Source organism: Pleurodeles waltl, chromosome 1_2, assembly GCF_031143425.1.
Source record: "Pleurodeles waltl isolate 20211129_DDA chromosome 1_2, aPleWal1.hap1.20221129, whole genome shotgun sequence".
NCBI classification, from domain to species: Eukaryota; Metazoa; Chordata; class Amphibia; order Caudata; family Salamandridae; genus Pleurodeles; species Pleurodeles waltl.
In genome coordinates this window covers 937,540,488-937,564,639 of record NC_090437.1, presented here as the reverse complement: position 1 = coordinate 937,564,639, position 24,152 = coordinate 937,540,488, and positions in this window count along the sequence as shown.

Below are 24,152 nucleotides of genomic sequence, written 5' to 3'. Positions count from 1 at the left end.
ATGCCCCACGCATCATGCTCACAGTGTACTCACCTGTTTGTCTGGAGGACCATAGAGTAAAGGGTACTGGGATAGGACCCCATTCACCAGTCTCTCCAACTCCTCTGAAGTGAAGGCAGGGGCCCTTTCACCAGACACTCGAGCCATTGTCGCATCCAGACACAGGTCACAGAAGCACTTGCAGGACAGGTCCTCTCCTGTTGAAGGTCAGGTAGCAAGTGAGTGAACAGATAGAAAATGGCAGTCACGTCCGCGGCGGTGCGCACCGTCACCACTGGCGTTCATCGCCATTGGATCCTGGAACCCATAGGCCCCAATTGTGAGAAAGTAGCCTCTTTCTAGCCTTGCTACCCCCACTTTTGGCCTGTTTGTGAGTATATGTCAGGGTGTTTTCACTGTCTCACTGGGATCCTGCTAGCCAGGGCCCAGTGCTCATAGTGAAAACCCTATGTGTTCAGTATGTTTGTTATGTGTCACTGGGACCCTGCTAGCCAGGACCCCAGTGCTCATAAGTTTGTGACCTATATGTATGTGTTCCCTGTGTGATGCCTAACTGTCTCACTGAGGCTCTGCTAACCAGAACCTCAGTGGTTATGCTCTCTCTTTACAAATTGTCACTAACAGGCTAGTGACCAATTTCACCAATTCACATTGGCATACTGGAACACCCTGATAATTCCCTAGTATATGGTACTGAGGTACCCAGGGTATTGGGGTTCCAGGAGATCCCTATGGGCTGCAGCATTTCTTTTGCCACCCATAGGGAGCTCTGACAATTCTTACAAAGGCCTGCCACTGCAGCCTGAGTGAAATAACGTCCACGTTATTTCACAGCCATTTACCACTGCACTTAAGTAACTTATAAGTCACCTATATGTCTAACCTTTACCTGGTAAAGGTTGGGTGCTAAGTTACTTAGTGTGTGGGCACCATGGCACTAGCCAAGGTGCCCCCACATCGTTCAGGGCAAATTCCCCGGACTTTGTGAGTGCGGGGACACCATTACACGCGTGCACTATACATAGGTCACTACCTATGTATGGCGTCACAATGGTAACTCCGAACATGGCCATGTAACATGTCTAAGAAATTCCATGATCCCCCGAGTCTCTAGCACAGACCCGGATACTGCCAAACTGCCTTTCCTGGGGTTTCACTGCAGCTGCTGCTGCTGCCAACCCCTTAGACAGGTTTCTGCCCTCCTGGGGTTCAGCCAGGCCTGGCCTAGGAAGGCAGAACAAAAGACTTCCTCAGAGAGAGGGTGTTACACCCTCTCCCTTTGGAAAAATGTGTCAGGGCTGGGGAGGAGTATCCTCCCCCAGCCTCTGGAAATGCTTTAATGGGCACAAATGGTGCCCATCTCTGCATAAGCCAGTCTACACCGGTTAAGGGATCCCCCAGCCCTGCTCTGGCACGAAACTGGACAAAGGAAAGGGGAGTGACCACTCCCCTTACCTGCACCTTCCAGGGGAGGTGCCCAGAGCTCCTCCAGTGTGCTCCAGACCTCTGCCATCTTGGAAACAGAGGTGCTGCTGGCACACTGGACTGCTCTGAGTGGCCAGTGCCAGCAGGTGACGTCAGAGACTCCTTCTGATAGGCTCTTACCTGTGTTGCTAGCCTATCCTCCTTCCTAAGTAGCCAAACCTCCTTTTCTGGCTATTTAGGGTCTCTGCTTTGGGGAATTCTTTAGATAACGAATGCAAGTGCTCATCAGAGTTCCTCTGCATCTTTCTCTTCACCTTCTGCCAAAGGATCGACCGCTGACTGCTCAGGACGCCTGCAAAACCGCAACAAAGTAGCAAAGACGACTACTGCAACCTTGTATCGCTGATCCTGCCGCCTTCTCGACTGTTTTCCTGGTGGTGCATGCTCTGGGGGTAGCCTGCCTCCTCTCTGCACTAGGAGCTCTGAAGAAATCTCCTGTGGGTCGACGGAATCTTGCCCCTGCAACCACAGGCAACAAAAGACTGCATCACTGGTCCTCTGGGTCCCCTCTCAGCACGACAAGCGTGGTCCCTGGAACTCAGCAACTCTGTCCAAGTTACTCCCACAGTCCAGTGACTCTTCAGTCCAAGTTTGGTGGAGGTAAGTCCTTGCCTCCCCACGCTAGACTGCATTGCTGGGTACCGCATGATTTGCAGCTGCTCCGGCTCCTGTGCACTCTTCCAAGATTTCCTTCGTGCACAGCCAAACCTGGGTCCCTGACACTCTAACCTGCAGTGCACAACCTCCTGAGTTGTCCTCCGGCGTCGTGGGACTCCCTTTTGTGTCTTCGGGTGAGCTCTGGTTCACTCCTCTTCGTAGTGCCTGTTCCGGCACTTCTGCGGGTGCTGCCTGCTTCTGTGAGGGCTCCCTGACTTGCTGGGCGCCCCCTCTGTCTCCTCGTCCAAGTGGCGACATCCTGGTCCCTCCTGGGCCACAGCAGCATCCAAAAACCGTAACCGCGATCCTTGCAGCTAGCAGGGCTTGTTTGTGGTCTTTCTGTGTGAGAACACCTCTGCAAGCTTCTTCACGACGTGGGACATCCATCCTACAAAGGGGAAGTTCCTAGTCCTCTTCGTGCTTGCAGAATCCACAGCTTCTACCATCCGGTGGCAGCTTCTTTGCACCCTCAGCTGGCATTTCCTGGGCATCTGCCCACTCTCGACTTTGTCGCGACTCTTGGACTTGGTCCCCTTGTTCCACAGGTACTCTCGTCCAGAAATCCACTTTGGTTGCATTGCTGTTGTTGGTCTTCCTTGCAGAATTCCCCTATCACGACTTCTGTGCTCCCTGGGGAATATAGGTGCCCTTTACACCTACTTTTCAGGGTCTTCGGGTGGGCTATTTTTCTAACCCTCACTGTTTTCTTACAGTCCCAGCGACCCTCTACAAGTTCACATAGGTTTGGGGTCCATTCGTGGTTCGCATTCCACTTTTGGAGTATATGGTTTGTGTTGCCCCTATACCTATGTGCTCCTATTGCAATCTACTGTAACTTTACATTGCTTGCATTACTTCCTTTTGCTATTACTGCATATTTTTGGTATTGTGTACATATATCTTGTGTATATTTGGCATCCTCATACTGAGGGTACTCACTGAGATACTTTTGGCATATTGTCATAAAAATAAAGTACCTTTATTTTTAGTATATCTGTGTATTGTGTTTTCTTATGATATTGTGCATATGACACCAGTGGTATAGTAGGAGGTTTGCATGTCTCCTAGTTCAGCTACCTTCTATCAGCCTAAGCTGCTAGAAACACCTCTTCTACACTAATAAGGGATAACTGGACCTGGTACAGAGTGTAAGTACCCCTAGGTACCCACTACAAGCCAGGCCAGCCTCCTACACCAATGATAACCAATGCGGTGTTGCAACGGCACACAATGCCAGTGGAATTACCTCATATCCACTTGTCCCTTCTCATAGGTCAGGACGCCGTCATTTCAGGGGACACAGGCCATGGCACCTAACTGCGTCACAGCAGACATTGGCACATCAACTGACTCACGAGTTCACATACTGTTTCTCTAAAGCAAAAATTGCATATTAATCTGAGATTATGTTTGAATATGACCTTCTGCTCACCATTTTTCACCCTAGAGTTCAACCACTGAGGATGAATAGGAGATGGAGACATCCCCCGTGTACAGACCCCTGGTGGACCTGGCGACAATGGAGGAGAGACACATTCTCCTAACCTACAGAGTTGATAGGGCAACAATCCAAGAACTGTGTGCCCAATTGGAGCCAGACCTGATTTCAGCTATCCGCAACCCCACAGGTATCCCCCATCTAGTGCAGGACCTGTCAGTGTTCCATTTCCTAGCAAATGGTTCCTTCCAAGAGACAGTGGCCATGGTATCAGGGATGTCACAGCCTATGTTCTCAAATGTGCTGATCAGAGTGTTGTCTGCCCTGATGAAACACATAAGCAGCTACATTGTTTTCCCCCAGGTGGAGGATTTGGCCACAGTGAAGGCTGACTTCTATGCACTGGGACAGATCCCCAACATAATTGGTGCCATTGATGGTACACATATTGCATTTGTCCTCCCCAGAGAAATAAACAGGTGTTCAGAAATTGCAAAAGCTTTCACTATCATGTCTTCCAGCATCCCTGCAATGGTGACCAGGGTGGTGTGGATGTCCCTCAGGTCCTCCCTGATCCCCAGGTACTGTCCCTCCTGCAGCCGCTGGGTCTCCTGCAACTTGGCCAGTATCTGGCCCATGGTCTCCTGGGAATGGTGGTATGCTCCCAGGATGTTGGTGAGTGCCTTGTGGATAGTCGGTTCCCTGGGCCTGTCCTCCCCCTGTCGTACAGCAGTCCCTGTTGTCCTGTGCCTCTGTCCCCTGAACCGTGTGCCCACTGCCACTGACCCCAGGTCCATGATCGTTCTGTGTTTGTGGGGTTGCCTGGGGTCCCTGTAGTGGTGGACACACTGCTGATTGATGTGTCCTGGGGACAGAGGTATGGGCCCGTTGTTGGGTGCTGTAGTGGTGTTTCCTGAGGGGAAGGCTCTGTGGTGGGTTGGGAATATGCCTGGGTAACCGACTGTCCAGAGGTCCCTGGTGGGCCAGGTTGCTTATTGTGATTCAGGCATGCAGAGCTGCTGTCATCACTGTGGGCCTTCTCTTGGGGGGGACTGGATGTGGCTGGCACCTCCTCTCTGGTGACGTTGAGTGGGGGTCCTGTGGCGATGTAAATGATGTGTTATTGTTTCTGCGTGTGCCATCTTGTGCATGGGTATGTTTCAGTCAATCAATCAGGTAATTTATAAAGTGTGCTACTCACCCGTCAGGGTCTCAAGGCACGGGGGGAGCTACTGATCGAATAGCCATGTCTTGAGGTGTTTCCTGGATGTTGGGAGGTCCTGGGTCTGGCGTAGGTGGAGCGGTAGGGAGTTCCAGGTCTTGGCGGTGAGGTGAGAGAAGGATTGTCCTCCGGCAGTGGTGAGGCAAGTGCGGGGGACGGAGGGGAGGGCGAGGCTGGTGGAGCGGAGACGGCGGGTGGGAGTATGGAAGGTGAGTCTGTCGTTGAAGTAGGCTGGACCTGTGTTGTGGAGAGCTTTGTGTGCGTGGGTGAGGAGTTTGAAGTTGATCCTCTTAGATACGGGTAGCCAGTGTAGGTCTCTGAGGTGGGCAGAGATGTGTTCGCGGCGTGGGACGTCGAAGATGAGGCGGGCAGAAGCATTTTGGATAGGTTGCATTTTTGTTTGTAGTTTGTCCGTAGTTCCTGCATAGGCATAGAGTGCGTTTCCGTAGTCCAGTCGGCTGCTGACCAGAGCGTGTGTGACTGTTTTTCTGGGTTCGACAGGGATCCATTTGAAAATCTTGCGGATCACACTGAGGGTGTTGTAGCAGGAAGAGGAGATTGCGTTAACCTGCTAGATCATGCTGAGTACTGAGTCCAGGATGATTCCCAGGTTACGTGCTTGAGTTGTGGGTGTTGGTGCGGCTCCTATGGAGGTAGGCCACCAGGAGTCATTCCAGGCGGAGGGGTTGCTGCCAAGATGAGGATTTCTGTTTTGTCGGTGTTTAGCTTGAGGCGGGTTAATTCCCTCCAATTGGCGATGGCGTGAAGTCCATTGTGGAGGTTGTTTTTAGCGGTTGTAGGGTCTTTCGTGAGGGAGATGATCAGCTGGGTGTCCTCTGCACAGGAAACTATGTTGATGTGGTGAGTTTGTGCGATGTTGGTGAGAGGGGCCATGTAAACGTTGAAAAGTGTTGGGCTGAGGGAGGATCCCTGGAGGACTCCACAGATGGTCTTGGAGGATTCGGACAGGTAAGCCTGAAGGCGGGTTCTGCCGGAGAGGAATGAAGCGTTCCAATTGAGGGCCATGCGGCAGATTCCGGCGCTGTGGAGGTGTGTTCGAAGAGTGTGGTGACAAACGGTGTCGAAGGCTGCGGAGAGGTCCAGGAGGATGAGCGCTGCAGTTTCACCTTCGTCGAGCATGGTCCTGATGTCATCTGTACCAGCGATGAGTGCGGACTCAGTGCTGTGGTTTTTGCGGAATCATGATTAGGAGGTATTGAGCGCTTTGTTGTCTTCCAGGAAGCGGGATAGTTGGCTGTTCACGATTTTCTCAATAACCTTTGCTGGGAAGGGGAGGAGAGAGATGCGCAGGTAGTTCTTGGGGTCATCTGGGTCCGCCTTGGGTTTCTTCAGCAGGGCGTTGACATCAGCGTGTTCCCAGCTCTCCGGGAAGGTGGCTGCCTCGAAGGAGCTATTGGTGATGGCGCGGAGGTGGGGGGCAATGATGTCGCTGGCTTTGTTGAAGATCTGGTGTGGGCAAGGGTCCGAGGGGGAGCCAAAGTGGATGGAGGCCATGATGTTGATGGTGTCTTCATTGTCGAAATGGGTTCAGGTGCATAGGAGGTTGTTGTCGCTTGGTGCGTTGGGGTTGTGGCTGTCTATGGTTGGCTGGTGGGCCTGTGGGTTGAAGCTGTTGTGGATGTCTTCGATCTTTCGATGGAAATAAGTGGTGAAGGAGTTGCAGAGCTCCTGTGATGGCGGGGGTTCGTAGGAGCAGGTCCTGGGGTTGGAGAGCTCTTTGATGATGCCGTAGAGCTCTTTTTTGTTGTGAGAATTGGTGTCTATGCGGCTTTTGTAGTAGGTTCTTTTGGTGGTGCGGATCAGCTGGTGATGTTCGCGGATGGCAGTCTTGAGGGCGATGTGGTTGGATTCGGTAGGTTCAAGGTGCCAGGTCTTCTCCATTTTTCGGCATTCCCGTTTGGAGACCTGTAGGTCGGCGGTGAACCAGCTGGCCTTGGTTCTGTGGTGGGCGTCTGAGGGTTGTTTGAGCGGCGCAAGGGTGTTGGCACAGTCGTCTATCCATTGATGCAGGTTGGTGGCAGCTCAGTTGGGGTCCAGGGTCCTAGGAGGTGGTGCCTGGGCGAGGGTGGAGATCAGTTGTTCTGTCGAGATTTTGTTCCAGTGGCGGCGGGGGGATAGAGAAGTGTGGTGGTGAGTAACCAGCTTCAGGAAGGAGAAATTAATGCAACGATGGTCGGTCCAGGGCAGTTTGGTGGCGTGGCTGAAGGAGACGTGGTTGCTGGCTGAGAAGATGGGGTCGAGTGTGTGTCCTGCGGTCTGGGTGGGTGATGTGACGAATTGCTCAAAGCCGAGGTTGGCGAGTAGGTTGGTGGTGTTGATATCGTGTTTGTTTTCAAAGTGAAAGTTCAGGTCGCCGAGGAGTATGTAGTCAGTTGAGGCGAGGGCTTGAGCACTGAGGATGTCGGCGATGGTGTCTCAGAAGTGAGATCGGGGGCCTGGGGGTCTGTAGACCAGTGTCTGTAGACCAGTGTTTCCCTCTATGGTTGTTATTACCAAGGCAGCTTTGGGTTATGTGAGTTGTGATTTGGTTGGCTAAGTGATTGTCACTAGTGTGCTTGCGGTGGTGATGGGTGTCCATACAGGTCTGTGATGGGGTCCATGCATTGGTGTTGCATGCATGGCTTGGTATTGGGATGGGTGGGTTGTGATGGTGGGGTATATGTGAGGTGGTGGGGTGATGGGGGTGAGGGTAGGGGTAGGTGTTTGTGATGTCATGCAGGTAGGGTGGGGGATATAGTAGTAAAGATTTGACTTACCAGAGTCCAGTTCTCCTGCTACTCCTGCCAGGCCGCCAGGATGCATGATTGCCAAGACTTGCTCCTCCCACGTTGATAGTTGTGGGGGAGGAGGCGGGGGTCCACCGCCAGTTCTCTGTACTGCTATCTTGTGTCTTGCAACCACGGAAGGCACCTTCCCCTGTAGGTCGTTCCACCTCTTCCTGATGTCATCCCTTGTTCTGGGGTGCTGTCCCACGGTGTTGACCCTGTCCACGACTCTCCGCCATAGCTCCATCTTCCTAGCAATGGACGTCTGCTGCACCTGTGATCTAAAGAGCTGTGGGTCTACCCGGATGATTTCCTTCACCATGACCTTTAGCTCCTCCTCTGAGAATCTGGGGTGTCTTTGTGGTGACATAGGTGTGGTGTGAGTGGTGTGTGTGAGGGTGTGTGGCATGATGTGTTGGGGTGTGTGCTGTGAGGTGCGTGGATGGTGTATGGGTGATGTTGCTTTGTGGCTCAGTTTCAGTGGGTGTTCCTGGCTTGTCTTTCTCTCAGTTGTCAAAAACTTTGGGTTGTAAAGAGTGGTGGGTAGTATGCGTGTGTGTTTTATAGTGGTGTGCGGGTGTGGTGTGTGTATGTGTGTCAGACGTGTGTATTTTGAATTTTCCAATGTGGTATTGTTTTATATGTGTGTGTGTATTTTGAGCGCAGCGGTCTGTACAGCCAAAGGTTTACCGCGGTTGAATGACCGCCATGGTGATTCATGGGTCATGATGGTGTGGGCGTATTTCTGTTGGTTTAACGGTTGGGTTTTGGTACCACCAGTTTATCACTGACCTTTGGGCTGGTGGACTTATGTGTGTGTCTGTATAGTGGTGGATTTCTATGTGTTGGTCATGATACCCATAGCGGTATACCGCCGTGGTATGTTGGCAGCAGTCAGTATGGCGGTAAGCGGCACTTATCGCCAATGTCGTAATGAGGGCCAGAATGTTTGAATGTATGTAGTGAAAAACTATTTTTTGGAATGTGACATAGGTATTTCATGAAGTGTGCTTTAATGTGGTTACATGATTTGGAAATGTTTACTGTTGCACAATTACAGCGTTTAATCAAGCAATACATAGAGTATGGTAGTTAGATTGGAACTGACATTCATGTTTGTGGAGCATGCATGCTGTGGTCCAGTCATTGACAGAGGAAGAGAGACAATTTTATATAATGTTTCCTATTTCAATTAGTGGTGGTATTACATATATATTGCTACATTCACTAACGTATGTAGACAACTAGGCCCTCATTAGGAGTCATTAGAGGACTTCCACCCATTTGTGGGCCAGGCGGTGTTGTGGATGTTTGGCTTCTGCCAAACCACACAATTTGTAATATGGCTGTCTTTACCACCATCTCCACAGCTGTAAGACTGCCACAGCGAGGCTAGCGGTCTGATGACCTCCAGCCTCATAATGAGGGCCTCGTGTCATAATATTTTCATGTATCAAGTCAAAAAATGCTTTTTTGGAGAGTAAGTCCTAGTTGAGCACAGTGTGTGTGCTCTGTTACCGATACTGAAATTGGCCTATAAAACGGAATCATCTTAATCTCACGTATTAGTACAAATGACTCACCTTTGTGATATGGTTTGGGTGTGTAATGAAGTATGCTCCAATCTCCTAAAGTGGTTTGGAAACATAGACCACAATTTTAGAAAGTTAATCATACATTTTCAGATCCTCTAATGAAAACAGTACTTAGTTTAATAGTAGAAAGTGTAGTAAAGTATTTTGTATTGCTAATAAATCTAGATAACTACATTCAGTTAGATATATAGCCAAGATCTGACACAATTCTTTTTATGTATTCAGATAAATATTATTTTTTGAAGACTGAGGTGTAGCAGTACAGGCCCTGTGTATGGTTTTCCACTGACCACTGAAATGGGCCTATGAAACTGTTCTGTCAAGTTTGAAAGTCACCATTTACTGCTAATGTATCACTTCTGTGATATGCTGTAGGTATGGTGTGACGTATTCTGCCCTCTAGTACTACAATGTTCTAATAGCCATATAGCCCTTCATACCTGGCCTACAGTAGCAATGAAAGTCACACTCCCTTGTTAAAGACCCTCATCTTCAGATCGGGCCTTGAACATTACAGTTGGAATTTAATTGCTGTTATAACTTGCGACAACAGGTCAAAGGCTATATTATTATGTGATATATATATATATAGATAGATAGATAGATAGATAGATAGATAGATAGATAGATAGATAGATAGATAGATAGATAGATAGATAGATAGATTGATTTTAGGAACTATAATACTGTAATTGTCTATATTGTACTTAACTATGTGAAATATTTAACAAAGAATAAACAAATGTAAAGTTAAATAAACATACTTTTAAAAGTTTTCAGGTGGAAATAATGTACTGTAATACAAAGACTTACAATGCCACCAAGAATTGAACAAAGAAAGAAAGAAGAACAAAAGTACCATCTTCATAGTGCTCTGAAACAAAAGGAACAACATTCTGGAAAAGCTTTGAAAGTACGAGAATGTGCTGGTAAAAGGACAAAAATACTATGTGGTAAACTTGAGAAACAGGAGAGTGAGGGACATATGAGAAAAAAGTCTACATCAAGTAAGAAGCAAGTAAAAGCAGATGATGTCAGAACAAAAAAAATATGGCAAAGGAACCGAAACTTTATCTAGAAGACAGCTTCAGTTTAAACAAATAAGAGTCAGGATGTTTCATAGCAGAGTAGTTCTGAATCTAATGAGAAATGTGAAAAAAGACAAAAGAAGAACACGAACGTTGAAACAAAAGGAACAATGTGAAGGTATAGTTGAACACACTTTTGCTCTGAAAAGGACTGTTTATTTTAATTTTGAACAGAATGAAAACACTAGATTAAATAGTTAAATAGTTTTGAGTATGAGGAGGAAAAGTAAAAAAATGAGTTATAAACCAAACTAACATTTGCAAAGATTTTAGTAGGGAACGGAAGCACACTGCCAGCGGAGAGCCTTTCTTTAATGAAGGAAGCTACTTGCAAGAAAACAGACTAGTGCATGTAATTGATCAACATGGATGGTGTTATGAAGTTAAAGATGGATGTCCTATTGAGAGAGAGGTAATGGTACCTAGAAACGTGGTGGAAGTTAAAGCTGAAGAGGTTCAGGGTAAGCATAGACAGGCACTTGTTTACAAGTAGAATTATAGCAGTATTTGTAGTGTTCAACAGCAATCAATTGACATAGTGAGAAATTTCTTGCGTTTGTTTCCATGCAGAAGCCTTAAACAAAAAATGTCAACCCTGCAAGCATTCGATCCTTGTAGAGTAACAAAACATTAAAATCTGCAAGGACTTTCATAAACATGCTTATAAAAAAAAGTGTGCCGAAGCACTTATCATAATTTTAGAATGCTAGCAGTCAACCACTTGCATATGTGAACTTTAGTTAGAAGACTTTTTCATGTGAAGACTCCTGCAATGTTTAGAGGAAATGAATAAAGCTCTTTTGAATTGGAACTGTAGCAGAAGTACAAATAATGTGTGATGAAGTACAGTTTTGTTTTTTTGGACCTGAAGAGGAGTCTAGAGAAACTTTTGAGTTATAATCTGCAAACATAGCAGAGGAGGAGTTTAGTGTTTCTGTAGATGACTTTCACAAATAAATTAGAAAGTTTAAATCAGTCTGTTCAGAGAAGCCAGACTGCATATGTGTATGTTGCAGACGCAGTCACTACAAAAACCAAACACAATATGTTATAGATTCTTCTATAATAAGTAAAGAACAAAACAATTATTATAAGAAATGTAGTGAGTGCATTGCATAGTCTCACTTATTTGCAGAGATGTACTGTGCATATTTGTTTTGTTTTTTTTAGAATCCATTGACGGTTATTTTTTCCAGCTGTTCAAAGATGATCTTAATACAAACCTTCTGTATACAGTGAAGCAGTATAAAAGCTGAGAACAGTGAAAAATATAAAAATTCATATACTAAATTATTCGATTTATACTTAACTGAAATGATTCATGATTACGTTTTTTTAAACTAAAAAGTAAGATTAAGGGCCTCATTATGACCCAGGTTGCCTCAAGGTGACAGCCTGGCAGTCTTAATCCGCCAGGGTAGCACGGCTTGCGGCGCTGCCCTGGGGATTACGAATCCCCTTTCCGCCAGACTTTGCATGGTGGTAACTCCCATGGACAGCCCTGTTGCGCTTTCCACTGCCTGCCCCACTGCCACATTGCTGCTGGCTCGATTATGAGCTAGCGTCAATGTTAAGGCCCTGTTCACCGCAGGGCCGGTGGGAGGAAATGCTGTTTCTACCCGCCGGCTCCTTCGGGAACTCTTAATAGGGCAGGGGGTGTTCAGACTACAATAGCAGTCTACCAGCGGTTTGAGTTTGGGGGGCGGCCTCTTGGGTGAGCATGCACAGTCAACTGGATGAGGGGCTACAGGGAGGGCAGTGGGAGAAAGGAAAGTGTTGGATAGAGATGGTGCTAAGGCAGTCCCAGATGGGTCAACCAGGGATTGTCCACTGGAGAAGGCCACTAGGTCCCTCGTTGTTGGTGGAACATGATTTGAGGTCCAAAGGCCAGCAGCTTCCCCACTCAGATGTGCCCTGTCTACTTCGCCTGCTGATGCTGATGCTGATGTTGATGCTGGAAAGCAGAAAGAGCGATAGGGTCATCAGATTACACTAACATCACACTGTACACATATTTAACATTACATCTAGTTGTACTACACACCCAGGTAGAACCAGGTTATTGCCAACATCATGTCACAACAAGATACAATCTACACCCCTTTGTAGCAATGATGTCACACACCAGTTAAGCCACCTATCTCACACCTACAATACCATCATATCAGTAGAGCTATGACACTAACCATTCCATGCCAAGCTGACTTGGCAACATGATTCTGGGCCCCTATCCACAGCAACATAGTCAACCAACAACTAAGCTATGGTGGGAAATAGAGGCAACATTGACTTCCACATATCACATACACAACATCTACTCAGACTTAAATTTGACCTGATGTCATGTACCAGGAAAGGAACCTCATAATTTGCTAAACACAAGATAGTATGTTGCATACAAGCCATAACCATTTCCTGTCACAGAGTTCACAACCTTCATAATTGAAATTTGAAAACATCCAACTACTCTATTTGTCATATGCACATTTGGAGTATGATAGAGTCCAAACACATGTCACCAACACATGTACCAATAGTGATGCAGGAAAGGATGACACATACTTTGTGGTCCTTCTTATCTTAGTCATTGTCCACCTGTAAACAAAGCATTGCACACTTATAAGGGCCTATTGAGTGTAGACCATTTACCCACAGACAACAACAGGTAGCATAACTGCTCAGTGTACACTTTACATTCTGCAGCTGTCTGGTAACTCAATACTGAATTCCTGCTAAATGGGACGTAACATGAACTATATAAAGCTACACAGCAGAAAGATATGAGTCTATCAACAGACTTCCAATTTCCAAGCTAATCTGATATCCTGTATCAAGGTGTATGATATAGGAATTTCCCATATCCCAAATAGATGTACCCCAGATTTGAAAGCAGGTGTCACTGTCATATCAGGGGATCAAGCAAAACATTTCCGTGCATGGATCAAAGCATATGTACCTCTCTATGTTTGATACCACATGTTGCATTAAAATCTGTAACAGTCTGTTCCACTTCCTCTCCTCAACAGGTCACCTACTCATTGTCACCATGGAGAGGACACCTGAGACAGCCCCCTGGATGAAGCCCTCAGTGAGGAGAACACTCCTGGATGTGAGGACAATGAGGATGACTCTGGCCCATTTAGGATACCTGGTCAGTCTATAACTGTCAGCCTCACCCTGCCCACATCCACTCCTATCAGCCCTGTTGCTCCTACATCCAAGGTAACCATTTGCCTCCATACCTGTGTCCCAAGGACAGTTAGTACCATCATGTGTCCCCTAGTACAAGTACCGGAGTCACCACTACAGATCCCAGACAATGAAGGACCTGGCACCAGTGGGAGTGGGCTAACTGGCCCAAGGGCACAGGCACGTGGGGGTAGGGTATGTCGGAGGGATGGTGTGGGCTAGCAGATTGAGGCTGCTAAGGATACAACTGGCTAGGACACCATCTCCCAAGTCTTGGGAGCCTACCATCAGTCACAAGGCGTGACGGGCCAGGTGCTTGGCATGATGTGGGAGATAAAGCATCTGCAGAGGGACAACCCCCAGGAAGTCATGCAAAAGTGGGAGCCCCACAATGCCATAACACAGGTGCTGAGAGACATCAACACCACCCTAAGTAGGTTACGTTCCCAACAGCAGACCCCTTCCATTGGCCATGTAACATTAGCCCCTTCTACATATGTGGCAGCCAGTGGAATAGACTCTGCAACGGGAAGGACATGCCTCAGACACACCAGTCTCTGTAGCTGAAGATCCCCCCCGCAAACGTGGATGTCTACCAAAACGTCCAGGAGTAGCAGCTGCCAAGACCTCAACCACTGCTAGGAAGTGATATTCTACTAATTGGTTCCCCTTGTGTGGCACAGATACACCCTGTTGAGTGTTTTACAATCACTCTCCATTTCCCAATGGCACAAGGACACTGGACTTGAGACTCCAAATGTTGTAGCAACTACATCCACTATGACTGAACTCTTCACTATTTGCATTTTATGATCTGATCCTATTCCTTTATTTTCCTATGCACTTGTGAATAAACACAACTAAACAACATATCATGTTTGAGAGTCATTTTTCATCTGTATTGAATAATTAACTGTGCAATGTGTTGCTTACACATGATATTCACATTTGTTTCACATCTGAAAAGTCCCATCTCACATGTACTGTTGAATCTGGGTCAGATATGTGTACAGTTATACAAATGGACACACTCCTATTCCTATTTATTGCACTTTCCTGCACATAGGTTGACAACATGCCAAATATCACACAGTACAGTACAGCTTCACAATTTAATGCTTCAGCATAGGTGTGAATAACATTCCATCACGGACTAATGAAGTTAGGGACATGTTAGCCAAATAGGCAAACAGATTGGTTCAATTTCATAAGCTAAAGCCTTATCACATACTCATACCATACCTGCCCAATGGCCATACCTCACAATTCTGACAGAGGACAGTACAACTGTCCCCATTCATGGAAGCTTCCACTTACCATGGTCAGGTATCCGTAGGCATGCTACTCACCTATGTCAGTTTTGACACACATGCACAATGGCTTGCAATGAAGAAACACAGTGACAGCTGCATACAAGTTAAATTGTGTCATTATCAAACCAATGAGAAGGCTGTGGCGATGGAGTTCACAGGATGACATGTGTCGGAGACACCATTGGACCCAGAGAACATGGCACACAGGTCTATTGTGTGGCACAGTACATTACCGTCCCACTGCCCTCATGGAACTCAGGCACCCCCAATATGGTGCCATGCAGTACCTGGATCTATCCATGTTCACTTCATATGTCAGACCTGCAAATCTCATCTGCCTATGAGACAATTCAGAATTGACCACATGAGGATGACCTTGTGAAGAAGTCTGCAAATTAAAAATGTAATACAAAAGGTATAGACAGGTAATAGTAATTTAAGACCTATAAAGGTACTTCCTAAATACAATAGTATCACTAATTGTGCAGTTTGAAAACGATTAACAAAGAAGATCATCACAATCTTCACAACTCTGCATGCAATTTTGCATGCATACCTGAGCTATGTACTGCTAAGCAACTAATGATCTGTCTGATGGTCAAACAAAGACCCTTCTCAAACATCTCTAAGCCCCCCAATAACCCAATGAATCTAGTATTTTACAGAACAACACACACCTATAGTCAGTTGAAGTACTGATTTATGAGATCTGCCCGACTGTCTCTACCTTCATCCTCCTCACAGTCATCTCACCTGGCATTTCTGCATTGTCACTCACTGAACTGCTAGCTCCTCCTCATCTGGTATATATTGGATCTGATGTCTCAGGGCAAGGTTGTGGAGCATGCAGCAGCCGGCAATGGTTTGATACAAACATCATCCTTGACATGGACCAAATCTTCACATTGTGGAAATCGGATGTAGCTGTCTAAGTGTTTCAAAAAGGCTGAAAGGGCTGAAACGACATCCTTCAAGATCAGACTGAACATAGGCAGTGAAATCCCTGGAGTTAGGGCCCCAGTACTTTGAAAGGAGCCTGTGGCCAGGAAATGCAGCACTGACATGACTTGTACAATGGGTGGAATGCTATTAGTTTGAAGGATGGCAGACATCAGATCTGGCTCCAACTGATGGCAGAGATCCATGATTGTCTGCCTATCCAGGCAGTAGATCTGGATGACATGTCGATACTCCATGGACTGCAGATCTGCTAGTGAACGTTACACTGGAAGTTGTCTGACTCATCTCATTCCAGAGAAACTAGATGAAGGAATATAAGAAGGTATTTCTATCAGTCACTGTGTCCATTGTAAGCGTGAAAATACATATGTCACACATGATGATTAGACATGCCATATGAAATAGTAAAAACATGGTACACAGGACATACCTAGGGAAATAATGGCTTATTGTTGCACTGTCATCCCCTTACCTCAATTGTGACTTGGAAATAGAAATGCATGTCACGGAAAATCTCAGTGAAAATGACATTCTTACCATGTTTCACATATAATATACAGAAATACCATCTATCCAATGGCCAGGAGGGTGCAGACTCGGCCACTAATGATACATTATTCACTTATCATGAATATTACAACATGTCTAATTAATCAGATTTTAAAAACCTGGTTGCTCACAGCCAGCATTGAAAACTATGGGGGTGATTCTGACCGCGGCGGACGGCGGTCGCCGCCCGCCAAGCGGTTCCCGCCGAAAGACCGCTCCGCGGTCAAAAGACCGCAGCTGTCATTCTGGCTTTCCCACTGGGCTGGCGGGCGACCGCTGAAAGTCCGCCCGCCAGCCCAGCGGGAAACACCCTTCCCACGAGGAAGCCGGCTCAGAATGGAGCCGGCGGAGTGGGAAGGTGCGACGGGTGCAGTTGCACCCGTCGCGAATTTCAGTGTCTGCAAAGCAGACACTGAAATTCTTTGTGGGGCCCTCTTACGGGGGCCCCTGCAGTGCCCATGCCATTGGCATGGGCACTGCAGGGGCCCCCAGGGGCCCCACGACACCCCATACCGCCATCCTGTTCATGGCGGGCGAACCGCCAAGAAGAGGATGGCGGTATGGGCTGTCAGAATCCCCATGGCGGATTCCCATGGGCAGCGGAAAGTCGGCGGTACACCGCCGGCTTTCCGCTTCTGGCCGCGGCTGTACCGCCGCGGTCAGAATGCCCGGCGGAGCACCGCCAGCCTGTTGGCGGTGCTACCGCCAACCTCCGCCATGGCGGTAATTACCGCCAGGGTCAGAATGACCCCCTATGTGCCAGCTGTCTAACTTCTGTCCTGGACATCAGAAAATGACCTATGTCCACCGGAGGACGTCGTCATGGCAGTAGGCAGGTTCTACCATGGTGGATATTGCCATTGTAACACATAAATGCCTTTGGCAGTCTTGGGCCAATGGCGATGTCCACCGGCGGTGACGGACTCTTATATGGCGGACGTGACTGCCATTTCATACTTCATCTCTCACTTGACTCCTGATACTGCTGCCAGCAAGACCTCAACAACTTGAACTGCTGTATACTACCTCTGGGACCAATCATGCCACGTCATACAGGTGATAGGGCCCCTGCCTTTTCACCTGAGGAGCTGGAGAAGGTAGTTCCTGTATGGACAGCTTTATGGTGCACCAGTGGAGCAGGTAAGTGCATCATGTGCACAAATATTTCATTAGCTCAACTATACTTTGTTCTACAAAGCAAAGGTTGATGGGCAATGTTTCAGATTGTGTCCTTAAAGTTTGTAGGGTGTCAAAGTTGTGATAGAATGGGATGAGTTCCTTTTCATGTTCTTATGTTTGGTGACACATTTTGAGTCCTGAGACATTGTGGAGAGTGTTTGATGTATGTTCCCTGATCCACCTTGTGACTGTTGTTCAATGTTAGTGGAGTCGGTATACAAAACTCCTCCCTAAATACCATATTTGCAAATGTGTTTGATGTCTGTTCATATGTGATAACATGACAGTTGGTCCTAGAGATGCATGTTATCTGCCTGATTTCCACATTACATCTGGCCTCACTGAATATGCTCATCTATCAGTTGAGGGGATACTAAATACAGTCTATGTTAGACTTGTTGTACTAAGTAGCCTATTTTTGTATGTTACGTGTTTTAGTATGTTAAATGAAGACACAACATACTTTTTTACCTATGTCATCCATGCAGGTCAACTCCGATCAGAAGAAGGGAATTTGCCATTGCCAAGAAAGTGCAGGCCCTGGAGGTCCACTGTCAGAAGACGTGGGGAGACCTGAGACACTGGGCCTGGAAGACTGCAGAGGCCCAGCTGGGGATGTCCGCCCACAGAGGACGGGGTGCCCGTCTGACCTTGACCCCCTAATGCCTGCATTTTGGCAGTGGCCTACCCTGAGTTGGTTGGGCGTTTGAAGGAAGCACAGCAGCCACAAGGGGGTAAGTACAAACCTAAATCATGTTTGTCCTTTTATCAGGTGATTGAGTGAGGCATGTTACTCAACTATGTTGTCCTCTCAGTACAATAGCATGTTATGGTACACATATGACTGTGTCATATGTGTACCACTATACAGTGTTTTCTATTCTTGTAATTGTTAATACCCACCAACAGGACAATCCTCCCAATTTCATGTTGGTAAGGTGTGTAGGTCCTTGTTCTCTATCTTCTGCAATGTCTCAAGATTTCTGCCTATGTGCAACATAGAATCAGACATATTAAAGTCATTTCTATTTATCTATTGCCTTTCTCGCAGCAGCTTGTGAAGCTGTGATGTCTATTTGACATGTCACATGACATACAAGGTTAACATCTTCACACCTATTACAAGGTAATCCCCTTGGTAAGTGAGGGATGTACATTAACAATTGTGAAGTCTCATCAGAGTAGACAACATGCCTGTTGGATACCATTGAGGTGTTGCAACATTTCTATGGGTACACATATATTGGTATCATAGGCTAGGAATGTTACTACCTTGCAAGTGTTCTGTCAGTGGAAAGTGGCCACAAGCATTGTCCTCAGGAATTCTGTTGTAGGCATGACACATAGACAATGGTAGCCTATTCACAGTTACATTCTTGAGAGATACGTATCAACATCATGTATCAATTAAAAGGTTCAGTAATATAGTAACATTGAAAATAGTTGTCTATTTGCTATTGCTATGAAGGATGTGGCAATTGAGTTCTGGCTGTTTGGACCGTAATGTTGGCAATGACACCTATGTGGTGCAGGTGTGGTAGTTAACATACACATGTGAGTAGTATTGTAAGGGTATCTAGGCCTGTGGCTTGCATTATGGCAGGTATACCTGTCATGTTAGCAACACATGTGCTTTGGCCCTGAAAATCTTCCACAGATAGATGTAGGGCTGGCCATATCTGATGTGTGTGTAGTGATGTACCCACTCAGTCAGTGTTCTATTGATAGACTAATTGCATGATTAGGTAGATCTGATTATCATCTTTCTGCACCGTATAGTAGTCCATATGTAAGGTATACTCTTTTTGACATCTTGTGGTTGTGTGTGGGATAAAGGTCTGAGCTTACTTCGCCCTTACTTGACTGATAAACTTTGTTTTCAGAACACCAATGACATAGATGACTTGGTCCACATTGTATTTTCAATCCTTGATACATCTCTATTGGTGCATGTGTGTGTGACATGTGTTCCGACTCCTTAACATTAAATTGAAATGTATGACAATTTGAGTTGTTACCGATTTGCATAGGTCCATTGTGCATGGTTGTAAGTATGTGAAATGAAGAAGGTATAGCTCGTCTACTCTAGGCTTGCTTGCCTTTACTTTACAACATGTGCCATAGCCTGGTACATGGCATCAGAGTAAAATACTTGTATTTGCTGAGTATGTGTTGTTGATTAGTGATAAACAATTTCACATTCCTACACTATTGCTTGATTGGTGCTTGACTATGTTGTTGAGGATAGGGAACCTGTATCATATGGCAAAGTCAGCTTGTCATGATATGGTCAGTGTGATTGGTCAATTTCATTCATGGTATTTTAGGTGTCAGTTAGGTAGCTTAGCTGGTGTTTAACAATGTTCATATTCAGGGACATACACGTTATCTTGTTGTGACATGAGATTGGCACTTTTGTGGCGCTACCTGGAGGTGTTGGTGAACAGGATGTAATGAGACCTATGTGTACTATATGATGGAAGTGTTATCTTGTGAATGTGATAACCATACCAGACTTTCTGTTTTTCTGCATCACTACCGGCAGTCAAAGGAGATGGGGCACAGCCGAGCGGGGAAGTATCTGGCCATGGGACCTCCAGTCACAAGAACACCGACAGGGAGGGACCCAGTGGGCCGAGGGCGAGGGAAGTACCACTGGAAGACCAGTTCCACTACATCTTCTTCGGAATCCTCCTCCAGTGATAGCTGCTTAGTGGTAACTGACCCATCTGGGACTACCTCAGTACCATCTCTGTCCACTTCTCCATTCTATCACCAACCTCCCTGTAGCTCCACACCCAGTTCGCCGTGCCCACCCATCCAAGAGGGTAGGCATCTCCTTCACCATAGGCAACTCTGCCCCTTCCCCTGTTAGCCCTGCTGTCCTCAGTGAGGAGGCTCTTGACCTCCTGAGCTCCCTCTCTGTCGGCCAGTTTACCATTGTGCATGTCATCCAGGGACTGGCAACGCAAATCCAACAGAGCAATGCATTCCTGGAGGGCATTCACGTGCACTGGCTGGCCTACAGAGATCATTTCAGGCTCTGGCCTCCACACTGTTGGCAGCCAGTCACTCCTTGTCTACCGTCCCCCTTCCACCTTCCTCTTCCCAGTCCGAATCCCCACTTCCCCAACTCAGTCAAAGCACACAGACAGGCAAGCATCCACCTCAACATCCAATGGTAGCGCGGATAAACATAAGCACCACAAGACACACCACTGGCATGCACACAGACAACACCCTTCTGTAGACACAGCAACAGTCACGACCTGCCCTGACACCTCGACCTCCCCCAGCTACACAGTCCTAACACCTGACACACCTGCAAACACCACAACAACATTCAGTGATCCAGCAACCACACCTATCCTACCCACAGACAGCACCTCAGCAGATCCTCAGGCATCCATCCCAGTCACCACACCCGCAGACACCACAACCACTGACATGCCTACATGCAGCACATCCACCATACCTGCAGTCACCACTCCAACAGACAGCCACTCCCCCACCAGGACCTCTACCTGCCCTCAGACCAAGACACATAATCACCCTCACTCACCCACCCAACAGACACCCACCACCTACAAGCATACCTCTGATAAATATGCACCCAAGAAATCCACTTCTAAACATCATACAACGTCTCCCTCACCCTCCACACCCAAACCCCCTTCTGATGTTTGTCTAAGAAATGTTTCCATTCCGAGTTTGACCTGTTCCCAAGTCCTCCCCTCTTGACACCACTAAAAGAACTGTTTCCCACCCCAAGGCCATCTAAGGAACTCCCTCCCCCCCTGCCTACACCCATGCCCCTCCCTCACCCAAAAGAAGTCCACCCATCCTAAAATGTCCAACCCCCTCCCAAGCCAAAGCCTAAAACCCCCCTCCCAAGCCTAAGCCCAAAATCTTCCCTCCTCCTCCACCACCCAAGGATCCCTGAGGTACCTGCCTGTCCTCTTGATGCCCCTACCTCTGGAGGTTACATGGCAGTGAGGAGTCAAGTCGGGCATCATTTTGTGCCTTTGGTTCAAATATCGTAAATGGACTGGCCAATGGCCTCGGACTTCTATAAAAAAAAAAAAAAAAAAAATTGGAATAATATATTTTAACCAATAAGTTGTTAGTTTTCTGGTTACATCTTTGTCCTGCATTTCCTTTCCTTGGGTTATGTTGCTCCTGGCTGACATTAGTTGTGTGGCAGTATTTGTGTGTGTGTGCTACTTGATGCTTCCGGTATTGTCTAACCAGTCTTTGAGGTAATGTGCTGTGCTTTTATCCACCAGGGATAAGGTGTGTTTTTTGTGATAGGTATGTATATGTAGGTGACATGTTGTTGCCATGGTGGTATGTTGTGTTAGTGTTTATATGTGTTTGCTGTAGTGCTGTGTGGCTATGTGTGTTTTGACTGTTTGAGCCTGTGTGTATTGTGCATGGCATAATAGGTATGGTGTACTGTGTGTGTGATGTGTATTTTGATTGATAGGTTGCATGATGGTATAATTGTGTGTGTTTCATCATCAATGGTTATATATTGTGTTGTATATGTGTGGAGCACCTGGCCAGTGTCAGCTGTGAGTGTTTGACATGTGTTTATATTTGAGCGGTTGTGTTGCTGTTATGAGTTTGTATATTGTATGTGAATTTGTGAGGCTAGATCTTTGCATTGTTGCCGTGCATAACTATGTGTTATTGACATCTGGTGTGTGTGTGCTGACTGCAGTGTGTGTGCTATTTTTGGTGGATATATTTGTTGCTGTATGTGAGTGTGTATGTCACCGTACTATTATGTGTGAGAATAGCCCTCACACCCATCGCCCTATGGTATGTTTTGTAACAGTTCCAATGTGTACATTTTAAGATTGTAACAGGTGAGTGTGTGTACTTATGGGTGTTGTCTCCTTCGTTGTTGATGATTCTGCTGTCTTTCTGCGAGCAGGAGCAGCAGGATGACATCTACTTGTGGTTTCATGGTGGCTCCGGATGAGTATGTCTTCCTGGAGGTGAATCTCTCCTTTTATACTGTTTGTTTCCGTCTGGTGTTCCGTGGTGGTCCGACCACTGCAGAAAACTTGGCGAGTGCAACCTCGTAATGAGCCTGGCGGAAGCATGATCTCTGCCGGACTGGTGGTGGCTCCAATCAACCACAGTAGTCTGAATACACTGTCAGTTCTAGAGGTGCTTTGGTGGGATTCTGTATGCATCACTGCCAATGTCATAATTTAGCAGTCTTCTATGCCAACCTGTTGGCAGTCGCACAGCCAACATGGCAGTCCTCTGACAGCCAAACTCATAATGAGGTCCAAAGTGTGTTAAGCATTCAAAAATCACAAAAGAGTAATAAAATGAAACATAGGAAACAGTTAAAAAATCCAATAAACAATTTATAAAAATAGATTATAATATTTGACACCAAAATGAATAAAATCAGATAAGGGAAACCGGAGATTAATTTTTATAGATTGAGGCCCTCATTATGACTTTGATGTTCTCTGAGCGAAACCTCCAAAGCCACGGGTGCCAGAAGACCACCGGTGCTGGTGGTCTTCTGCCCACCATATAATGGGTACTGCCGGATTCCCGCCACACTATGGGAGGATATTCGGCAGTAGCCATACTGGGGGGCGGTGGTGGACTGACGCTATTGCACCCCTACCCGTACCCTGCCGGGCGACCTCCTCGCCGGACAAGGTGAGTTGAATATCCAACATGGGAGGGGATGGGAAGGGGGGAGGTGTTGTTTGTGCATGTCTGAGTGTTGTGGTGAATGCGTGGCTGTAAGCATGTAAGTGTATGCGTGTATGAATGTTGAAGTCAGTGTGTATCCATGTGAGGATGTGTGTTTGGATGTTTGTGTGTATGCATGCCTGAATGCGTGTGAGTATGTGTAAAGAAATATGTGGATGGATGCCTGTGTGTGAATGCGTGTATGGGTGAGTGTGAGTGGATACATGTCTGGAAGTGTAGGTGAGTAGCTGTATGTCTGGTAGTGTGGGTGTCTGTGTGCATGTATGCGGGGGCGCTATATGAGTGGGGGGGCTTGGGGGTGCTATGTGAGGACACTAAGTGAGGTAGGGTGTGGGGGCGCTATGTGATTGGGGGTAGGTGCACTATATGAGTAGGTGGGCCCTGTGACTGCAGGGAAGTGGAGGGGTCAGGTGCTTGCTTGGGGGGGTGGGGGAGCCATCTACCAGTGACAGGGAAAGAATTCCCTGTCAGTGGTAGCCCTATGCCATGGTTTTTGTGGAGGAGCTACCGCCACGCAAACCATGGAGGTGGGCCGGCTCCTAATACTGCCGGCGGTCCTCTGTGGACCACTGGGTCGGAGATTAAAATCTCCGGCCTGGCGTTTCATACCGCCATGGCGGTATGGGTGGAGATGTGGCGGGTTGGCAGCGGCCAACTTACCTCACACATAATTTGGCAGTCCTCACTACCAGCCTATTGGCGGTAATACCGCCACATTAACCCTGGTGGTTGGAAGACTGCCAGGGTCATAATGAGCACGTAAATGTTTTTTCAGTGCATAGAAACTAAAAGCGCTATTCTTGACATATGGTCGCACTTGTCCGGGGCAAAGTCAAAATTTTAGGCTGGCCGCGATGGAGCCCTGCTTGGATCCAGTGAGCTTTAGGCCTTGGTCAAAGTTTTGCCTTCTGACTTAGGGCCTCATTTTGACTTTGGTGGTCTT